This window comes from Bison bison, unplaced genomic scaffold, assembly GCF_000754665.1.
Source record: "Bison bison bison isolate TAMUID 2011002044 unplaced genomic scaffold, Bison_UMD1.0 scf7180017864108, whole genome shotgun sequence".
Taxonomy (NCBI): domain Eukaryota; kingdom Metazoa; phylum Chordata; class Mammalia; order Artiodactyla; family Bovidae; genus Bison; species Bison bison.
Genome location: NW_011494680.1, coordinates 6,540,487 through 6,557,474, shown reverse-complemented (window position 1 = coordinate 6,557,474; position 16,988 = coordinate 6,540,487). Strand labels below are relative to the sequence as shown.

The 16,988-nt window shown below is 41.0% G+C and overlaps 1 pseudogene; it reads left to right on the top strand.

Annotated features, from left to right (window-relative positions):
* Positions 1-2,647: 2,647 nt before the first annotated feature.
* Positions 2,648-16,988, top strand: part of LOC104987913 — a 15,964-nt pseudogene continuing 1,623 nt past the window's right edge.

Below are 16,988 nucleotides of genomic sequence, written 5' to 3'. Positions count from 1 at the left end.
TCCAATTAGGATAATATTCAGCTTTTAGAGACATTTTTAATTTCAACTTCAATTGGTTTTCATTGGGTTCCTTTTCATATTATCAATTAGTTCCTTAAAACTGTGAATGCCAAAGTTCATTGTCATCCATATCCATTGAAAAATCAGGGGAACTGAAGCAGGGTATTTAAAAACCTGAGATGGTACAACCATGTGTCATGGTCCAGTAGGAAAAATGAATGGAAAATTAAGACGAGGACATAAACTGTAAAGACCAGAAACTAGGGTGCCTTCCAGGCTCTGGTGCACTGCAGTGTTGGGTTTTATGTTGGCAGAGGTGTGAGGATGCTAGCTTGAGTCCACTGGGCCAGAGCTGTGGATGGACAACAAAGAATCCTGACAGGTGCACCACAGAGAGGCCACAGTGACTGCATCCAAGCTGGGTGCTCACTCCTTGGTTCAAGGCCTTGGCCTCTGTCTCCAGTGGACTAGGAACGCAGGACTGGCACGTCTTCAGACAGACCCACCTCCTCTACTGTGACGATTCCTTCTTGGCTGAGCTTCCCCTCGTCATGGGGACACATTCTCCCAGTGACCCAACATCTCCACTTGCACAACTCTACCTGCCCATGCCCAACACCAAGAAGGGAATTATGACTTCAAATGCCTTTAGTAAGGGAAATGATATGGAGGAGTCCCTGAGGGAATGCTTCTAGTTCCTCATTTCATTAGGATGCTCTTCAGACATTTCACTTCAGAAGATGACATTCGAATACCCCAGAGTTCTGTCTCTCTCTCATAAATACACATACATATAGACACATGCATGATACAGATACACACTTGTACATGAACATATGTACACACATGTAGTAGAGGCACATGTACACACATATGCACAGATTCATGTGTGTACACATACATGTACATGAACACATATACAGACATGTGTGTGAACACATATACCTGTACACTTGCACATACATGCATGTGTGTATAGGCACACATGTGCACATGCACACATTCATGCAGCACACATATGTACAGGCACGTGTGCACATTCATGAGCACATACACATGTACAGGCATGCATGTGTACAGGCATGTGTGCGTGCATGCACACTTATACATACATGTCACATATAGACGTGTGCTTGAGCATATGTGTACTTCACATGCATATACATGTACACGTACATGCGGGTGCATGCATATACATGCACATGTGCACACACACAAGGGTACACGCACTCTTTCACTCCAGAGATGAGATTCAGTTCAGTCGCTCAGTCATGTCCGACTCTTTGCAACCCCATGAATCACAGGATTTAGCAAATCTGGAATAGGGTCTAGAAGCTGTATTTTCAAAAGTCTCAGAACTCCTTGGCCAGTTTTATTAACCACAAATCTAGACTAATTTTTGCTTCCCTCAACCTTTACAGCACTGGACTAGTCCTAAATGTGGAACATCTTTTCATATGCTTATTTGACAACTGTATATCATCCTTGGTGATGTCTCTGTTTAGATCTTTGGTCCATTTTTTTAATTGAGTTGATCATTTTGTTTATTGTTGAGCTTTAAGAGTTCTTCACATATTTTGGATCAGAGTCCTTTATCAGACATGTCTTTTGAAAATAAGTCCTCCCAATCTGTGACTTGCCTTCACAGTCTCTTGATGTTGTCTTTCACAGAGGAGAGGTCTTTAGTTTTAGAGAAGTCCAACTTCTCGATTATTTTGTCTAATGGATCGTGCCTTTGTTCATGTATCTAGAAAGTCAGCACCATACTTAGGATCACCTAGATTTTCTCCTATGTTGTCCTGTAGGAGTTTTATAGTTTTGTGTTTTACATTTAGGTCTACAGTCCATTCTGTGTTTACAAAATCAAGTAAACATGACATTAACTAAAATCTCTTCTTTAAAAATCAATAATTATGTGGGACCATTAATGAATGGTTTTAGATTCTGCATTGCCTTAGAGAAAATACTGTTTTACACCTATTACATATCAGAAACCAGTGCTCACAAAGCAAAAGTAATGAGTACAAAACTGTCATCATTTATCAGTGGAAAGCCGAGTTTTAAACAGTATTACTTGTTTCAAATCCTTTGCTTACGGCCTGCCTTCGAAATACTATTAATATATTCTGTTAGGCATTCAAGTAAACTTATATAGATATATTCAGTTTAAATATTACTACATAACAAACTACTTCTATGTGGATGTTCATAACATCCATAGAAGCCCCAAATTGGAAACAACCCAAATACTCTTCACATAGTACATGGCCAAAAAGCTGGTGCAAGTGCACCATGAAATACTACTCAGAAATTAAAAGAGATAAACACCTAACATGAGCAGCGACCTGGGTAGATCTCATTATGCTGAATGGAAAAGCAAACGTCATCTCAAAAGATCACAGACTACACAATCTTATTAATATAACATTCTCAAAAAAGACAAAATTCTAGAGCTGGAGCATGGATGAGTGTCTCTAGGGGAGTGGGGAGTGGTCACAGTGTTAAGGGTTAGGTGAGGAATTTCTGTTGCAGACATTAAAAAGACCTGTCTTGATTGTGATAATAGTGATACAAATCAACACACAGGGTATATTATATAGAACTACACACATGCAAATGAGTTCAGATGAAAATGGATGAACGAGTTATGGCTGTTGGTGTTCCCTACACACTCATCACTAGCTGCTCCTCTACCTTATCCACAGACCAGCTAATACAACATATTCTTGGAATAGAAGATCTTACTGTGCAGGTGACTGCCAATGAAGCCATGAGGTTTTATCCCTAGACCATTGACAATAAACAGTACTCAGCAGATATCAATCTGCGTGTGGGACCACACAAATTTTTCGTCACCGCAGAGACTGCAGTCTGTCCAAGCATTTGTAGTTTACTTCAACAGCACACAAAAATCTGGTCTTGATAGTGTTTCCTCTTGGCTTCCACTGGCAGAATAATGGTTACCTGAGTGGTTACCTGATGATCTTGGTTTGCAACAGAGTGCCTGAAAATAGTGTAAATCGACAGAAAGCTCAAGTGGTCAAACATGGGTTTGAATTGGTAGAACTTAGTAGAAATGTTGCCTGAAGAGGATGAGTTCCAAGAACTACAGGAGTAAAGCAAACTGTTCAAGCCTCGAATGCCAATGGCTGGTAGTGGTGAAGAATGAGAGGAACCAAGGCTTTAGCATTCTAAGCTCTTCGGCTGGAGCAAATCATAGCACCAGATCAGCAGAAACCTGCCACTCAGAGCAGTCCCATCTGCCAGCAGCAGAGAGGACTGAAACACTCTTGGATCATCAAGGTGGTCCATCTAATATAAGACTGCCTTATATAGGGGGTGGCAGAGGAGGAGGTGGTGGCAGAGGATGAGATGGTTAGATGGCATCACCAACTCGATGGACATGAGTTTGAGCAAGCTCCAGGAGTGAGAAGGGGGTGGCAGAGGATGAGATGGTTAGATGGCATCACCAACTCGATGGACATGAGTTTGAGCAAGCTCCAGGAGTTGGTGATGCACAGGGAAGCCTGGTGTGCTCCAGTTCATGAGATGGCAAAGAGTTGGACATGACTGAGCAACTGAACAACAAAGGAATTCCCTATATAGGCCATTGACATTGATCATATCCTGAGACTTTTGTATTAGTATTACTGTGGAGAAACTTTTATTTCTTAGAGTTTGTTACCTGAGATGGCAGAGCTGTGTTGTCACAATTCATACCCTCAAAACAAGGGGAGATTGCTCTTCTGTCTCTGAATACCAGACATCTCTGCCAAAATAGTAACACTAAGGAGCAGAATTGGTGGGAAAGCATGCAAACTCAAGGCAGCAGATGCCTCAGTACCTGTGTTACTTCCAGGGCTGGAGGGGTCAGCTCCAGGGGAACTGATCACCAAAGGGAAACTTTTCAGAGGAAGAGTGGGAAATACAGCAAATGAAACCCTTAGTTTTGCTTTTCTAGGTACTCCATAGTGCACGTCTTGAGTCTTCACTCTGCCATGGCTCTCAACTGGCTCAGGGCACATGGGCTGAGAACCACTGCTGGCCTGGTGTGGGTATGGACTCCATAGGTCGCCTATGGAAACACGGCTCAGACCCATCTGTGCAACACTGTCTAAGCACCAAAGAACCTGAGACAGAAGGAACGGAATATTGCAGTTTCCAGAGGGAAGATTTCAGTGAGTGGGACATTCAGGAAGAACCTCTCCAGGGAACACTGGAGGCTATCTTCTTTAATAACTTTTTTTTCTTTTTTCTTAAACTATTCTGAAGGTCTTTGAGACTGTAGTTTAGCTGCATTCCAGCAGTGTCTCTTTGAGGTTGAATACTGGCCATTTACAGGGCATGTTAGGGAAATCAGCTCTGGGGTTGCAAAACGAAAGGTGGAATATGTTTTTCTTAAAACACGAAAGGTTTCAGAAAATACATTAGGTCATGTGGTTAGGGAAAACAGACTAGAAAAAGCTGTGAACTTGATCTTGTGGGTTTAACAAAGCCAGGTGATTAAAATCTGATTCATTTATTTTTTTAAAAAAATGAGCTGTAAATAAGTTTCATAATCTGTTTGACAGTACTGTGGCAATACCAATGTCTGGTCATGGTGCATTACTATAGTGATTTAAGATCTTACCCCTGGGGGAAGCTGGGGGAAGACTTCACAAGAAATATCTCTGCCATTTCCTTTGTGTCTGTAATTATTTAAAAATAAATAAGAAGTTAAAAAGGTGATTATTCAAATACAGCATCGCTATGCTAACAGCGTCTCCAATGGACATTCAATCTCACCTGCTTGAGACTTTAAGACTTACATCTTTTCTAGCTTCTCATCATCCTGGGTTGCTCATTTACTCTGAAGGATAGTTCCGGGAGGAGCCATAAACAGTATTTGATCTTCCTTTACCATCCTTGGAGCATCATCACTGATTAAACCATAATTTATGGTTCTATGTTGATTCAGCCATGAGCCAAATTTGAACCTTTTTGCAAATTTCCAGAATGTTCTGAGGGTCAGCTTCCTAAGCTGCTGATCGGTGAGTATATCTCCAGCTCTGTCTTCTAGGGACTTCATGACTCCAGGTACTCTTGCTTTGCCTCATTAGACTCCGGCCTCCTTGAGGTCAGAGACGACACTTGATCCCTAAAAGGAATCTACTTTGTATCATTCTGCATGCTCAGGTGGCCTGAAAATACTTGGGCAAACAGGAACTGGTGAGTTATGAGCTGTATGTGCATCTACTCATCAGTATTCTGAGCACTTGACATTGAAATTTAGATTTTGGCAATGCCAACCAAGCAAGCTTTGAGCACAGATTATTTCTAACAAAGTATTATTTTCTACAAAGTACATTCAACTTTCCTTATGAAAGACTCAAATATTTTAAATGATCAGAATACTGTATCTTCAACATGAATATTGTTCTACAATTCCAAATATTGCAGAAATTTAAGAAGCTTTCAGATTTTTCACTTTATCAGTTAGTTATAAATGAAAACATTTACTGGTTTATCAGAGCTAGTTGATATACTCCTCCCATTCATTAAAATGCAACCCACCTTGAACTTTCCTTCAAAATATCCTAGAAAATGACAAAACTGGTATTACATAAACATATATTGCCTTAACAATCCAATAAACAGATCTAATAATGTTCTATCATGTCCTGATTCAGTATCATTCTGCTAAGCATTTATTGCTAATTCACTTTATAACAGGCTTTATTAAAAGTCATTAAAACCTGCAGCTGCATCCCTAATTATTTCCTAAATATAAAGACTGCTTTTATAAATGATCTTCTTGTTCAAAACACTGCCATACAGCTCACAAACTCTTTGTTGGGAGCCAGAGAGCTTTTATTCTTTACGAAAAGAGATGCTAAGTAATTCATCAGATGCCAAACACTTTTTTTTTTTTTGTCACATTTCGGCTTTGTTCCAAGTGGTCAACTTCTATGTTCATTAAGAATAGGTATATTGATAACATAGTCTCAGATTCATGCCCAGGACTTCTACCCACTGGTGTGTCATCCAATCTCTTAATGTGTATCCTTGATAAACTTGAAAAAGCTCAGTGATTTGGCAAAGCTAAGCACATTGAAGTGTAGCTCGCATGCAAATATTCTGGAGACACACGTGGAAGGAAGAGAGGGCATTTCATTTGGAGATTGGTTAATTCTGCTCAGAAGAAAATAGCCTAGTGGGGCGAATTATATGCTTGTAAAAATAATGTAAATGATTTCTATTGCTGTTATTCAGATGCTCAGTTGTGTCCAACCCTTGGCAACCCCATGGACTGTAACCCATCAGGTTCCTCTATCCACGGAATTCTCTAGGCAAGAATACTGGAGTGGGTACCCATTTCCTTCCCCAGGGGATCTTCCCAACCCAGGGATTGAACCAGGTCTCCCACACTGGGAGGCAGATTCTTTACCATCTGCGCCTCCTGGGAAGACCAAATTATTTCTAGGCTCCATTTAACTGATTATTTTATGATTTCCTGCTTTTATACATAACCAAAAAAAGAAAACTTCAGAAAAATTAAGTATGGATATGATTTAAAGAAATTTCATTTTCACTGGAAAAAAGACACACTGAATTCTATGTAATAGAATTGCTTATTTCTCAAAACAGTTTTATACATTCATAAGCATGACCAATGTATCAACACCCATCAATACTGTTGACAGTTGCCCGAAAAATGTAGGACACCTGTGATTTAGTGGGTAGGACAGTATGTAATTTGTATGCATATACTGCCCAGAATATGACCTAGAGGTACAAGGACAAAGGTTCCCAAAGGATATTTCAGGTGGAATAGTGACAGAACATGAGTAAACAGCTAAGTAGAATCACTGCAACTACTAAGAAACACCAGAAGTGTTCTCACCACAGAGCTGTGTCGACCGGCCATCTACACTGAGGTCACTGAATTTTATAACTAGCAGAAAGTAATTACTCCATTAGTCAAAAAGACAAGGACAAAAATAGCCATGGTCACTACATTAATACTAGAGTAGTTGTTGCATTCAGTCACTAAGTCGTTCCCAACTCTTTGCAACACCATGAACTGCAGCCCGCCAGGCTTCCTTGTCCTTCACTATCAAGCTTCTATCCATTGTGTCGGTGATGTTATCTAACCATCTCATCCTCTGTCTCCCTTTTCTCCTCCTGCCCTCAATCTTTCCCAGCAACAAGGTCTTTTCCAATGAGTTGGCTCTTCGTATCAGATAGCCAAAGTATTGGAGCTTCAGCAGCAGTCCTTCCAATGAATATTCAGGGTTGATTTCCTTTAGGATTGACTGGTTTAATCTCTTTGCTGCCTGAGGGACTCTCAAGAGTCTTCTCTATCACCATGGTTCGAAAGCATCAATTCTTCCATGCTCAGCTTTCCTTATGGTCCAACTCTCACATCCATACATGACTACTGGAAAAGCCACAGTTTTGACTATATAGATCTTTGTCAGCAAAATGATGTCTCTGCTTTTTAATACACTCTCTAGGTTTGTTATACCTTTCCTTCCAAGGAGCAAGCATCTTTTAATTTCACAGCTGCAGAGTAGCTGATTACTTCACAAAGAACACGTCTTTACAAATCTATAATCAGATAATTTCTTGTAGCCGTGAGTGACTGACTTGCCGATGGTTGCCAAGTACACAGACAATGGCACAGAGATCCCATGTAGATAGCAGTTGACAGCATAGCTGCATTTCTCAAAGGCAGGGTACCCCTTCGCATTGCCCTGCTCCCCTGTCCACATCTCCTAACCTCTGTGGGCCAGCCTTGGACAGACTCACTGACGCAACCCCCATGTTGATGCAAATGTGACTCGATGAGTCAAAGTAGCTCCTGTGGATGTACCAAACCACGGACTGCATCAGTGATGAGGGGATAGCCCCCACCGTTTGGTGGCACATCGTCCCCTGCACATTACTGGAGGCCTTTTAGGGCTCTGCAAGGTAACTGGCTAAATGGCACACTGTTGGCTTAGAAAACTTAATTGCCCACCAGAAACCAGATAATTTATTCCTTTTATACCAAGATACAGTCAGGAAGTTATCTGGAGAATCTGAGAGGCTGGAGAAAGGAATTTGAAAATCAGACAAAAACAAATTTCTGTTTGCCTGGCCTGGCTTGAAAATTCTAGTCATTCCCATGCAAGTTATTCAGCTCATGAGAGAGAAAAACCACTGAGGACACTTAGATTGATCTGAATAACACTGCACTTATTTTTACCATCAAAAATTTGTTTTAGCAAAATGTGGAAGTTTTACATAAGATCTAATATTAATGAGATATAAAAATTATATAATGAAAAGATATTTTATTATTACTGAAGATCAATTGCAGCCTTTCAAGTAAAATCAACAACAGGTTACATACATATCACCAGTGGAATAAAGTTAATCTTCCAGTGACAAAAATGAGTAATTATTTGAATGTTTGATATATTTTACATGATCACTTAAAATGAATATATAATTTACTGGAAAAAATAACATTTTAAATAGGTCTCTTCCCAACTATTATCTGTATTTCTTTTAGATTTATCATGTAAGATATGATATTTTGGGCTTCCCTCGTGGCTCAGACAGTAAAGAATCGGCCTGCAATTCGGGAGACCTGGGTTCAATCCCTGGCTCGGGAAGATCCCCTGGAGAAGGGAATGGCAACCCATTCCAGTATTCTTGCCTGCAGAATTTCATGGACAGAGGAGGTTGGTGGGCTATAGTCCATGTGGTCAAAAAAAACTGGACAAGACTGAGAGACTAAGGCTATATTTTCATGGCTTCAGCAATCATTTCCATTTTTCCAGCTCTGAGCTGGACATGTCAGGTTGTACCTCTTTCTGAAACCAAAGGTTCCTCCCTGCCATTTGGTCCTTCCACCTGTTCTCCACTCAGAGGACAAGTCCCAAGTCAGGTCTGACACCTTTCCTTCCAAAGATGGGTGTTTTATTCCCAAGTGCATTTGTATTTATCCAGCCCATGGCAGGTACCAAGCACATGACCTAGCTTGATTCATTTCCTATGTGCCAGTCCATCACCCATCACCTTACCATCCAGTTTCAACTGACTCACTGCTCACCTTCACCTCATGAGATCAAGATCTCATCACCTCAAACCTGAATCCCTGCAGCAGAATCAACCCTGGTCCTTTCTGGCTCACCAATGCTTCTAAAATATGACATCCAACATATGAGTACAACATCTACAAACCCTCCTATTTGTACAACAGTGTGGAAGTGAAAGTGTTAGTTGCTCAGTCATGTCTGACTCTTTTCAAACCCAAGAACTGTAGCCTGCCAGGTTTCCCTGTCCATGGAATTTTTTCAGGCAAGAATACTAGAGTAGGTAGCCATTCCCTCCTCCACTGAATAAGATTAAGGTCAAGATAATCTGCAAGACCTTTCAAATCCTTAAGAATCTAAACCCTTCCAGTTCCTTAGTAAAAGCAAAAGTTAGTAAAATACAATCACTCGGTTTGTTTGTTTATAATCATAATTTGAAGCAAGTGAAGCATGTAATCAATGGGACAAGAGATATTTCTTCTTTCCAAACCACCTACAAAGTATGGAAAATATGAAATATTGACACAAATCTTAATTTTGACTCAATGTATGGAGACTCATTTATGGACCTCACTGTCTCATTGGCAAAATAGGAATCAGAATGTTTGCCTCAGGCCTGCTGTGAGATTCACAGGTAAGATGCCCTAGAGAGGGAATTTCACAAAACTGCTGAAGCCACAGAAGTGCTGAGTCTCACTGAGGATGGGAACTCAAGGAGGTTGGGTCGCCTGGAATGTAGTCATGTGGCCCATGAAAACCTCATATAACAGTGAAATACTCTAACTTTAGGACTTCCCAGAAATTTGCCGCCATGGAAACAAAATATGAAATGGAAAACAAAAACACATTGCTTAGGTAGATAGTAGGCCAGTTTCATTTTTCAGTAATCACACAAAAGGATTTGTAAATAGAGAAAAAGGATGGACTTGGAAAGAAAAATGAACAGCCTGAGTGTTTGTGAATGTAGTAAATTAGATGAACTACCCTCATCTTACTTACCTGAGCTCTAAAGGTCCTGACCACATAACAGTTTGCTCATATGAGCTGTAATCAGAGGTGTATTCAGGCAATTAAATTAATCTGCTCTTAGGAGTTTTATTTCTTCAAGATTAAAATCAGAACAGAGAAACATAGGATAAATAGTTGAGCTAAACTGGTATAGGCTTACCACTTGATAAATGAGGAAATATATAAAACTGCAGGAAAAAATATAGAAAAAACAGCTCTCCAGCCAGAAGTACTATTACCCACATTGGCCTCTGGCTCTGTTTGTGTGTCCTCTGGATACTAGTCATTTCTGAGTAACAAACTGAAAGGACGCCCACAAAGCTGGGGTATCTTAATTACATCGAGGCCACATTATGAACATTTCATCTTGTTAATAAAACGTTCTGCAAAAACAAGCTTTTAGAGAGACAACAGCCTATGAGCCCACCTTCCTGAGCATTCTATCAATGGTAGATATAGAAACTGACCTAGAAAGCTTTGGTAAATTCTTTATGACACTGCAATGGACAGTTGCTGTTCTTTCCACCTTATAATATAACCTCTCCCCTTTTCTTGAATACTGCATCAAAACTTGTATTGGAGGCAGTGCTGCATTTAACAGACCATAGTAACAGCTGGTTCTCTGTTTTCCTCTTGGTCTTACAGTTCCCCAAGGCTTTCATCTGGTTAGAGCTGCTATTGTGGGCTTCCCTTGTGGTTCAGCTGGTAAAGAATCTGCCTGCAATGTGGGAGACCTGGGTTTGATCCCAGGGATGGGAAGATCCCCTGGAGAAGGAAACGGCAACACACTCCAGTACTCTTACCTGGAGAATTCCATGGACGGAGGAGCGGGACAGGCTGCAGTCCATGGAATCACAAAGAGTTGGACACGACTGTGCAACTAACTTTCACTTTTCACAGCTGCTATTGCAGGTGTCAGAGGACAAAGAAGGGGAAGAGTTGCCAGAAGAGACACATCATGGAACATTGTTGATCTGGCTTCATTCCTGCCTGTTCTTAGGACTTTTTTCCCACAATATTTTGACCAAAGAAATGGAGTGGTTATTTCTTCTTAGCCACTCCTCATTTTTAGAGATATATTTTCTTGTAAACTTCTAAAAGATATTAATATGAAGTTTTATTTTGCCAAGTCCTGATTCATTCTCCCACTTTTAGAAAGAGAGAGAAAGGACTGGAAAAAGACTGATGAAATATGTCAGTTTTGGTTTTTAACAAATGGTACTGAAATCGGAGTAGTCATGGTCTGCGGCTCTGTGCCGAGTCCAGCTTGCAGTCCATTTTATTCCAATTAAATCAGGTAAAAACCAAGAGATTTCACCCAAAATCTGGTTCTGGATCAAATGACATTATTCTAATGACTTTTCACCCATTGCTTTTTTCCTTTTTTTTTTTCCTCTACTGTTTATTAACTTTTTCTTTTTTGGTAAATGATAACAAATCAAACCAAAAACTCATCATCATTGTATCACTGACTAGACAATTATATAATTTTCCATTTCCAGTTCAGTCAAATAGTTTAACCAGCAGACTATATGGAAACTGACTATGACACCAATGGTAGTTTAGATTTCTCAAGCTTACGCTTGATGTATTTTTAGTGATACTCTAGAAATCTATACAGACCAAATGCTTATCAATTACATTTTTTAAAAATTATAGCCACTTTTAAAATTCCAACTGATGAAAAAAATAAATCATGAGGTGTTACTTAACTGGAGATTTCCTGTGTTACCTATGAAAACCAAGACCACAGCATTTCCAGGGCCGCCCATGGACCAGCCCCATGCTGTCTACCCTCCACTCCATCCTTACTAGCTGGTGAAGCAAGACAAATTGCTTTCTGGATGTATTATCAGATGCTGAGTTTTTAAAGACCACTTAATCCTATGAGCTTCCTTATTGGGATAACTAATGGTAAACATTACTTCTCCTTACAGACCAGAAAATGATGACAAAAATGCAGTGGTTGATTCATTTCAGGTCAAAATGAAAGTACAGTTGACCCTTAAACAACATGGGTTTGAACTGCATGGGTCCACTTATACCCAGATTTTTTTCAATAAATATATTTAAATTTTTTGAGATTGGTGATGATCTGAAGAAATGCATAGCCAAAAAAAAAAAATCTAAAAAAAATAAGAAAAACTTAGGCACATCATAAATACATAAAATATACACCATACAGTGTCAATGGATTGTTTATATTACTGTAAGGATTCTGGTCAAGAGTAGGCAATTAGCAGTCAATTTGTATGCACATTGTACTCAGTCATGTCTGACACTTTTGTGACCCTATGGACTTCCAGGCTCCTCTGTACATGGGATTTCCCAGGTGAGAATACAGGAATGGGTTGCCATTTCCTCCTCCAGGGAATCTTCCCAACCCAGGGATCAAACCCAGGTCTCCTGCACTGGCAGGTGGATTCTTTATCACTGAGCCACCTGGGAAAGCTATTGAGAGGAGTCAAAAATTACATATGAATTTTTGACTACACAGAAAGTTAGAGCCCCTTACCTCTGCATTGCTCAAGGGTCAAGGGTAATTAAAATGAACTTGGGTGTCACGCTGACCTCGTCTTGCCTATTTGGTTTAAAGCATGATGTCAATTTTGAATACTAATTTTAAATGAAGTCCTCCCTGCATTAAAATATTTTTTCCATTGAGAGATATAAGAAAATTGATGCTGAATTCCCGGGAAATATTATATTCCCTACATTTAAGCTCTTAAAATGCAAGAAGCATGTTGCCATGTACTAATAGAAGGGACTTTTTTGAGGAGTGAAGGAATGATTGCTATAAGAGATGACATAATAATTCAAAGATATAGCACTTAAGTTTCCAAAATACTCTCAAGAGCACCATATTGAGACTTTCCAATATTCCAGCATACGCATCTCTTCATTTATTCCACAAATACCTAGATGTCAACAATATGTAGAGGACCGCATCTTAATTGGTAGATAAAGTACCCCGTGTTAGGTAGAAAAAGTTGAGTAGTGGGTTGAGTGGCTTGCCCAAGATCTTAAGACCAGCCTTTCAAGAATCCCCATGTCCTGACTGTCAAACAAGTCTTGTTCTGCTACATGGTGATGCATAACATACTTCATGCTGCAGAATGCGGTCTCTTTCCATGCATGCCATGCACGCCATGCACAACTCATTCTGCCAAGCTCAACAGGAAGAAAATACAAAATGAGAGGTCTCTCCATTTGTGTGCCAGTCTATGACTCACTGGAGGTGAGATAGCTATAGAAATAATTTCTGGCTTAGGATACACTTTTCTTCAGTGGCTTTTGCCTTCTTAATAGAACTGGGTGAATAACCAGGTTCCTTGCCTAGAATCTTTTAATCAGTATGAAAATAACAAATCAATTATCGAGGGACTTCTTAAATTCCAAAATAATCATCTCTTCTTTTACATTTTTTGTAAACATGTATATAACTTGGTTCAAACCCAAGCAAGCAATTCCAAAAGCAAACGTGGACCTTCCAATGCAATAGGATCTGATGGTCAATAATCACACTGAAGTGAAGTGAAGTGGCTCAGTCATGTATTAATAATCAGATGGTCTAAATAATAATACTGACTTATAAGTGTTTCTATAATATTTGTATAATATAAAGGTTCAAGCCAGAAATCTCTGTCCCACTCTCATGCAGACCATTTCTTGTTAAAAGAAGAAAAGTAACTTACCAGATTTCAGAACTCATTTCAAATTATCCTATGGTCCTATATACACTTTCCATTGTCCTCATTATGCAATCTTACTTCACTTTTCTCCTCTGAGTCTCAAGTAGAAGCAACACAAAAACACTGACCCCCACCAACAGAACTCCTTCCTCTGAGAGGGGATGTTGAATACTATGTCTGATACTTCTCAAACTTCATGCATCCTTTTTTGGTAACAGACCAAAAAAACATCAGGAAAGAGAGCTATTTTAATAGGATATGGATGTCCTAGAATTAAGTATTGATTTCTCTTTATAGACAAGGGATTCTGTGCAAAAAGCGGTATGATTGTATTAGCCCACCCACTCCTTTTGTGGAGTCAGGAAGACTGGGGGGAGTTAGAGATTATAATTTACATAGGCACTAAATTGGTTTACAAAATGCTGTCTCAATGCAATGGCATTTCACCACAGATAAGGAGAGCTTCCAGGCAGCTTGCCTGGGCTTGGAACGGTGAATCAGTTCTTTATCTCTGTGATTAAATCTCTAAAGGGATGAGCCCAGTATAACTTTTACTTTGTGCTGTTTCTGTCACACATGGAGAAAGCCTGCCCCCTCTGCCACCGAGAAGGTAACTGCGGCCACGTGCCCACAGGCCTGCTTCCATCTTATGCTCTGCTGACCAGGCAGTCTGTCTGTGCTACTAACTGACAACCACACTCAGAGTCTAGCAACAGGCTGCAACTCTCTTAAAACATGATTAATTAGTATATGTGGCAATTTCATGTTCACATCTTCTAGATTAGGGGAAAAAAACAAATACACAAAAGCAGGTTTGTCAGGGGCACATCGCAGGTCTCCTGGTGAGGACTCCAAATCAATAGTGCATTTTTCCTCCTGAGATCGCCGCTTCTGACTCACACAGGGCAATACCCCAAGGAGCTCCATGACACGGACACCACTCTCCCTTTCTGCTAAGCAAGCAGGTTTGTGGTAAGTGGCAAGTGACAGTTAAGAACAATTTGTCCCCAGAGTGCAGTTTCTGCTCTCAGTCAACGCAAAACAAGGGCCCTTCAGCACACTGGCCAATGCCATCTTAACTGCCGTCAAGGATTTGAGTGATGAAAAACAGGGCAGTATGGATATGTATTTTATGATCGATTATAGATGCCCTGTGAAATTCAAAGGAGAACCTGAAGAACTGTGCTTTTTCAAAAGGGCCAACTCTCCCCACAGGGCTGGTCGTGCTCACAGCACCACATGTGTTCACAAGGTTGTTAGAGTCAGTCCTGCCAAGCCCTGCTCCCCACTAACTGGATGTGCTTGGTGGAACCCACCGAGCCCTTGGTGAAATGTCCCGCGTGGGCTATAAATATGCCTTTACCCTGTGAAGCCCTTTTCTTAAAGCAGAATGCTCATCAAGGTCACTGTGAAAGATTGCAGTTCTAAAGCTACAGAAGTAAGAGTCAACAGAAAATAGATTTCATAAACACTTTAAAGCTTATGGTTCGTCCAAAAACTCTTGGCCCCCCGCCCCCACCACTTTGTGGATTTCAGTGACAAATGCATTTTCATAGGACTAAGAATGCTTTGGAAACCTGTTCTCCTAAAAAGGCACACTATAGCTTCTCATTTTCTGCCTTCTGGCAGATCTGGTTTGAGCAAGCAGTCTTTAGAAGGCTAGAAAGACAACATTGCATAAAAATGTGTGTATTTCTGTAGGTTAAGATCCACAAGTGTAGGTACACTCTGGATTGGGATAGAGAGAGGGACTGGGTGTACAGTTTGGCACATTATATTCATATAAAATATAATAGACCAGATGGTGAAACCATCACTACTAGTAACTTTTTGAGTCTTGCATACTATGTAATACAAACAGGATCACTTTAAACTACATGCATAACATCAAGAGGGAAAAAAAACTTACAAAATGCCACATTGTATTCTTTTGGGGGAAAACACAGACACATTCAAAAAGATACTAGATCATCAACAAAAATATCCAACTAAATTTCTAATATATTTATATAGGCTTACACACACACACACACACACATATCATTTTTAATATTCTTGTCACATAAAGGACTTCAGATAAGTAAAACATCCAACTACTTTACTAGGCAAGATTTTCCCCAAGATCATTACGCAGGAATAACCATTTAAAAATCAAACAGTTTATCATCTTACTCCACAAGGAAACAATAATACTGTTTCAATCTTTCCATTAAAATCTTGCGGGGGTGGGGGTCACTTGAGTTACAAACAAGCAGTAATAATAGTATTATCACTTACCGGCCAAGTAAAAGAATTAGAATCTTCCAGTTTCTCTAACGCCAGGTTGTGAGTAGTTCTAGAAGCTCCTCTCGCAAAGCTATTTCCAAAACAGGTGCAGCCCGCTCGGGAGCATCCTGTTTATTTGGAGCATCGCTGGGCCTCCTCAGAGCGCTCGGACCCAGTCTGCAGAGCCCATGGTTCTCAGAGGCCGGACAACTTCGGCCTCTCTGGGCTGCCGGTGCTCCTCTGGCCCCTGTCGACAATTTTCCTGGAAGTTGCTGCCGAGTTTAATCTGTGGATCAGGTGAGCTTCTCTGAGCCCTGCGCGGGGGTCGCAGCAGGCAGAAGAAGGTCCGTTTCGGTCTGTCACGGCCGGCCAGGGGGGTGCCGGGGCATCGGAGACGAAGCCCCTTAGCTGCTCCGAGCTGAGAGAAGGGCAGCCCTCGGCGACGACGGCGGCAGCGAGGACCGTGGCGGCGCAGTGGGGTCCCTGCGGTGGCCCGGTCCAAAGACGCTGTCCATCCCCGCTGGTGCTGAAGTGCGGGCCCGAACCCCAGGCCCGGCCCCGCGCTGCACTTTTCCCCACCGGCGAACGCGATCGGTTAGCTGTTCTTTCAGGCTTGCCTCCGCCGGCGCTTCTTACGCTGCAGGGCTAACCGGCTTTCCAAGATAACGGTCTCATGTTTGTCTGGGGACACCGCTTCCGGACAGCATCTGCCGTTGGAGGCAGAAATCCGTGGGAAATCAGTTGTGAGCCGCTCCTGACTTTTCAGTGGCCGCGAACGAGTTTCCTGATGCTAGAAATGAACCGGAGCGCACGCACACGCGCGCGCACACGCGCGCACGAGAGGAGGAGGGGGGAGAGAATAAATATAGATTATGTACCGTGGAAAATCCAGCGCTTCTGTGGGTCTCTAATTACATAAGATGGAAAGGGCTATTTCAGAAGACTCCGCAATCTCCAT